Source organism: Erithacus rubecula (assembly GCF_903797595.1).
Source record: "Erithacus rubecula genome assembly, contig: scaffold_733_arrow_ctg1, whole genome shotgun sequence".
Taxonomy (NCBI): domain Eukaryota; kingdom Metazoa; phylum Chordata; class Aves; order Passeriformes; family Muscicapidae; genus Erithacus; species Erithacus rubecula.
Window position 1 is genome coordinate 32,396 of NW_027635607.1, and position 5,975 is coordinate 38,370.

Consider the following 5,975-nt stretch of genomic DNA (forward strand, 5'->3'; position numbering starts at 1 on the left):
TCTTGGAGCATCAGTGGCCCCACTGAGGGCAGGGACTGCCGAAGGCTCCCCAGGGACTGGTGGGAGCAGATCTTTGAGGGCAGGATGGCAGAAGCCAAAGGCTGTGAGCAGGAACTGCAATGCTGAGCAAGGCTTGGGCTGGTTGGAGGCAGCAGAAAGGCCAAGGGCTGAGCCCAGGCCTGGCGTGCCTCCTCTCGACCCTCCTTATCCTTCCTCCTCCTCTGTCTCTCCTCTTCCTCCTCCTCCTCCTCCCCTTCCCCCCACCCTCTGGCCGCGTGGCCGGGCTGGGACAAGAAGGGAAAGGGCTGGGTCACCCCCAAACCGAGCGAGGAGGAGCAGAGATTTGGGGGGAACAATGGGAAAAGAGCAGGAGAGGGGAGACAGCAGGAAGTGGGACCTACTGAGGGTCCCCCAGTTAACCCCAGGACCCCCAGGCCCTGTCCCAGCCCCTCCAGTTCCCTCTGCACCCCCAGCTGAGTGGGGGGCTCAGCCCAGGACCCGTCGTCGTTCGGGGCTCCCCCGAGTGCAGCAAACGGGAGAGTTCCCGGCTCGGAGCAGCAGAGGAGGGGATCCTGTCTCTCATTGAGGGCGTTTAAGGCTCTTCAGGTCCATCTGAAGAGAAGTTTTTCTCTTTTTAAGGTGTTTTGGGGGGGATCCCACCACTATAAGAGTGCATTTTCCTCCCCATTTTAGGGTGTTTCTGGGTCCACAGCCACAAAGGCCACTTTTAAGGGGGGATCATGATGGCTTAAAGTGACATTTGTAGGGGAGCCCCCACTACAACCCCCTGTAGGGGATGTTTTGTCCCCCAGGGTGGATTTTAGGGATTGTCTCTACCATCGCCGCTTTAAAGAGCTGTCAATTGGAGGCCCCACTGAAACTGCACTTAAAAGTGCAACACCATTCCTGTTGATTCCAGCAGCGAAGCCCCGGGGGATTTGGGTTCCCGGGAGGTTTTGGGGATACCTGGGTGATGCCGGTGACAGAGCTGGGACCCCGTGCCGGGTATGAACCTTCTCACTGCGCTCGGGCAGTGCCAGTGTGTTCAGAGAGATCCTGGGGCGACCGGGGGCTCTCTGCAAATCCCAGGGGACCCCAACTGCTAAGAGGACTCCCCCTGAACTCCCCTCATCGCTGGATTTGCTGCAACCATCTCACCCAAAACCCTGAGAACTGTGATGAGTGACAGCCTAAGAGTGTTTCTCACTGTCTGCCGCACTGCACAGAACACCCCAGGCAGAGCACTCCAGGAGGGAACTTCCATGGGATTCTTCCCCTTCTGGTTTCATCCCTGCCATATTTCCAGAGACAATCCTGGCAGGTGTGCCCCAGGTCATGTGTGAATTCCTCAGCCTCGATCTCCTCAAGTTTCCCAGCACCTCCTGGTGACCTCCTTGGCCGCGCACTGCAGGACCCCCGGGCCGGGCTGTGCTCAGCTCTCGGGGCCTGTGCTCCAGCTCTGCCTGCAACCCGCCGCCTTCGGCCCAAAGCGGGGCGAGCACCGCCAGCCGCGGATCCATTTTTTCCTGCAGCTGCGGCTCCGAGCCCCGGCGGAGCAGGACTGGGCGCTGCGACTGCGAGCCCTGATTGCCAATCTCCTTCTCTCTCTTTCTCCTGTTCTCTCCCTTTGCTGTTGGTGATCATCAATCCCAGAGCGGCCGGAGGGCCCTGTGCCCAGAACCAAAGCCTTTAACTACGGAGCTCTTTATTACTAGAAGCAGCAGGGAACCTAAGGGCATGTTCTGTGGTGCTACTGCTGCCTAGCCATGCCAGAAACGAGGTACCACACACACCCCCTGTGAACTCTCACAGAAACGGGGATGTGCATTTCTAAGCACGTGGGACTGCCCATAGACTTGCTGTGTCTAGTGTTGTTTAGGGCTGTTTGTATGTAAATTCGCTTTTCATAAGATGGTGACGTTGCAACTGGAGGAGGAAGGCAATTTTTAGCAGTTGGTCCCGTAGCTGACTGTATGGTGTCCAGAGGATTCCCGAATCTTGTATTGGCTCGCTGTTCCAGGGGCTTTTTCTCTTCAAGGGAACTCCCCTGAAGAGTGGTGTTTCGGGAGCTTTGCGATTTTACATGTTGGGCGCGTTCTTTCAATTGATGGACAGGAGGGGAGCAGCAGCAGCCAGGCCAGAAATGAGGTAGGGGAGAGGGCAGAAGTGAGAAGTAACAGGGAACAAACTGGAACAGAGAATACAACGAACTGGATTTAATGAAGGGAATACAACAACCAGATTAAAGAATGAACTGGGGTCATACAGAACAGTGTATCACATGATAAGGTAAGTGACAATTCCAACTCTCTAACAATCCTCATTTGCAACCTTCAGGGGAGATCATTTATCACAATATTAAATCTGTTTTTTGCTGATCCCATGCTGGGATTTTTTAAATGCTCTCAGCCCCTGGCTCATAACAGGGTGAAGGAGCCCTGGCCCAGGCTCTGGCCCTGGGCACACGGGGACGCTGCCGGGGGTCCCTGTCCCCCTGTGCCACCCCAAGGGCCCGGCCCCTGTCCCCATGTCAGGCTCTGGGGTCGATCTCATGGAACATCCTCTGGGGGAGGCTGCGGTATGGGGGGCGGGGGGACTTGGGGGGGACAGGGGACCCCCCTGTGCACAAGCAGCGTTGGACTGTGAGGGGAGAACGGGGCAGAGTGACCTCCCCAGTGACCTCACACAGCCCTGGGATGTCACACAGCATCCTATGATGTCACACAGTACCCTATGATGTCACACAGCCCTGTGATGTCACACAGCACCCTATGATGTCACACAGTCATTGTGCTGTCACACAGCCCTGTGATGTCACACAGCCCCTGTGATGTCATACAGCACCCTGTGATGTCACACTGCCCTTTGATGTCATATAGCCCCTGTGTTGTCACACAGCCTCTGTGATCTGTGAAGTCACAGTCATTGCTGTGATGTCACACAATCTGCCCTGGGATGTCACATGGCCATTCTGTGATGTCACATCCTGCTCCAGGATGTCACAGCCCCTCTCTGATGTCACATAGCCACCCTGTCATTGCAGAACACACTCTTTGATGCCACAGCCTTCTCTGGGACATCACACAGCTGCTCTGTAATGTCACAGCCTGCTGTCTGATATCACAGAGTCACCCTCTATGATGGCACAGTCTCCTCTGTGACCTCACTGCCCTCTCTATGGTGTCACACAACCGTCCAGTGCTGTCACAGCCCACTCAGCAATATCACAGCCTATTCTGTGATGTCACAGCCCAATCTGTGACCTCACACTACCTACCCTGTGCTGTCACACAGCCCCTTTCTGACATCACAGCTGCTCTCTGGCTCCATGACACAGCCACAGAGGCGCTGCTGTGCCACAGCCCCCTCTGGGACTGCTGAGCACCTGTGAGCTCTGCCTGTGCCCTGCTCGTGTCCCTGCCATGCCCTGGCAATGCCCCAGCCCTGGGCACAGGGCTCTGCCAGCTTTTCATCAGATGAGCCCGTTCCGAGTGCATCGCCTGAGCTTTCTGCTTTTGCAGCCGAGGGAGACTCTCCTGCAGCCAGGAGATTGCAGTTAGGGACACATACCCAATGGGCAAGAACTCAAACTCTCCAGTAGAACCCCTGGATCTCCACAGGATGTTTTTTCTGTCCCACTCTTCATTCCTTCTTGGCTGGAATTGTGCAGTTGCACTTTCTTCCTCCTCTAGAAGTGCCGTGAGTGGGCAAAACCTGGTGAGCGGGCCGTGTTCCTAAGGCAGTGCAGCCTGGAGCTGATGGATGGAGAATTGCCCTTCTGCACCTCCAAACCAGAGCAAAAGCTGTAAGTGGGACTGTCCATCTTTAAGAAATCACTGACAATTTAAAGGAAATGTGCACGTCATTTGAAGGGTGAGAAGATTCTAAAGGATTTGGTGGTTTACAGAGTTTAGTTTCCCAGTCCTGCTTGAAGCTGCAGAAAGCAATTTCCTCTTGCTTCAACCACAATTTAAAATAATAATTTTGGAAATAAACCCCAAAATTGTTTTAAAAAGTCTGTTGAGGTCAGTAAGATGGACCCATGCCATCAGCACATTTACAAAGTAAATAGCAGTTCTTGTTTTAAAAAAATCAGTTACCCCTTTATCCAAAGGTGTGAACTATTTTTCTCCAAGACCTTCATATTGTTTTTATCTTTCACATTTTTTCTGTGGTTTTTCCTTTTATTTTTTCTTTTCTTTTCCTCAAACCAGAAAACATGCCATAAAAAAGAGTGTCCTTGGCTCCTGGTTCCCGTGTGGAGCAGCTACTTCCCGATGGCTGAACTGCTCAGGCAGAGCCCGGCAGCTCCTGGCCCTGCAGGGCTGAGGCTTTTCCCCTTGCTGGGCACAGACTGATGGAGCAGCACTGCTGAACACGGGCACACACAGAGAGAGCAGGAGCAGCTGCCTTTGCTCACCTGCAGCTCCAAGGGCCAAAATCTGAGCAGACAGGGCTGGAAGAGACTCATAGCCTCCTTGTTTGCTGTGCTACCCCACTTGTGCCCAGCCCAGCTCTGTGTGGGGCAGAGGAAGAACAAGGGACAACTCCCTCCCAGCCCCCAGCCCAGGGACCCCTCTGGCCCTGGGGCTTGGGGCACTGTCAGTGCCCGCTGCTCCAGCCACTGCTTCTGCTGGCACTGACATCAACACCCAAACTGTGGCTGATCCCGAGGGAGCAGCAGTGCCTGGATCTGATCCCTGACTCTGGGACAGGGCTGCACAAATGACCCCACAGCAGCAGCAGCAGCAGCACATGGAGCTGACTTTCAGCACAGCCCCTGCCACTCTTCCCTTCTGTGTGCAGTGGTGTCACAGCAGCCTGGGGCACCTGGGAGCCCCCAGTGCCAGCAGGGACTCGAGATGGCAGCCCTGGGCTCCTGGAGGTTGTGCAGAGAAAAGAAGTGGGGACTCCCTCTCCATGTGGAGCTTCCAGATGGAAAAGGCTGCTGTGAGCAGGCAGCTCCAAGGACAGAGAAAGGAGGGACTGGAGCCCTTGGTCTGTGCCAGTTCCACATTCCTGGGCAGCAGCCACTGAGCACAGGGGGAACAGAGGGCACAGCAAGAGGGACAAAACCAGTCAAGGTCAGAGACTGGGAAGAGCCAGACCTGGGAACAGAAGGAGCAGCTGCTGCACTGCTGTCCAAGTTTAGGACAAATTTGGGGAAAGACCTCCAAAGGAGCTGCCCCCTCCATGCCCCAACAATTCCTTCCTTCACCGGGCTCAGAAAGAATTTTCTTCAGGGGAAAGTGGAAAAAACTTATTTATTGACAAAAACACAAGAGAAACACTTCCCAGCACAGACCCAGATGACCAATAAATTTTCACCGAGAGAGTGAGACAAACTCAGCTGATCTTTGCTGGGAAGGGTGGCAGAGCTTCTTTGGCAGACTTCCAGAGGCAGTCTCTGAAGTTCAGATTTGTCTCCTCTGAAGCCGGTGCAAATCTTGGGGATGAGGGGAAGAAGAGAGAGAGGGAGAGGGGCAGCCGGGGGCAAGCAAAAGCAGCAGGGGCAGCAGCAGCAGCGGCGGCAGCAGCGGCGGCAACAGGGCCAGCAGAAACAGCAGTCTAGATAAAACAGCCCGGGGGAGGGGCCGGCAGCTCCATGGCGGGGGCAGGGAGAGAAGCTAGTCACAACATCAACCCAGAACATTCCACCCCTTATCCCATATCGTGATCATTGACACACGATTTGGATACACACTCACTAAACACAATATGAAAACTTCCTCTGACTTGCTCAAACCTTCAACACACATTTCCTCTTTCTCACTTGCTCAGGCCTTTGTCACTTACACATTTCCTTCTATCTCATATTCATAAGATCTAGCATACAATGGTGGTAACACACTACAATAATATTTGTGTATAATTTATCCTTTAATCAGATCTCCCTGAGGTACACAGCGAGTTGTTCCATCCTTCTGTATTATACACCAAGTATATCCTGGTCCTTGAGCAAAGGCAATCCCACT

The 5,975-nt window shown here is 54.1% G+C and overlaps 1 long non-coding RNA gene across 1 annotated transcript; it reads right to left on the minus strand.

Moving 5' to 3' along the window:
- Positions 1-3,467: 3,467 nt before the first annotated feature.
- Positions 3,468-4,377, minus strand: LOC306816607. Its single transcript, XR_013777729.1, has 3 exons — positions 4,212-4,377; positions 3,677-3,803; positions 3,468-3,505 (listed from the first exon to the last, which is right to left on the minus strand). It is a non-coding gene; the product is annotated as an uncharacterized lncRNA (long non-coding RNA).
- Positions 4,378-5,975: the final 1,598 nt, after the last annotated feature.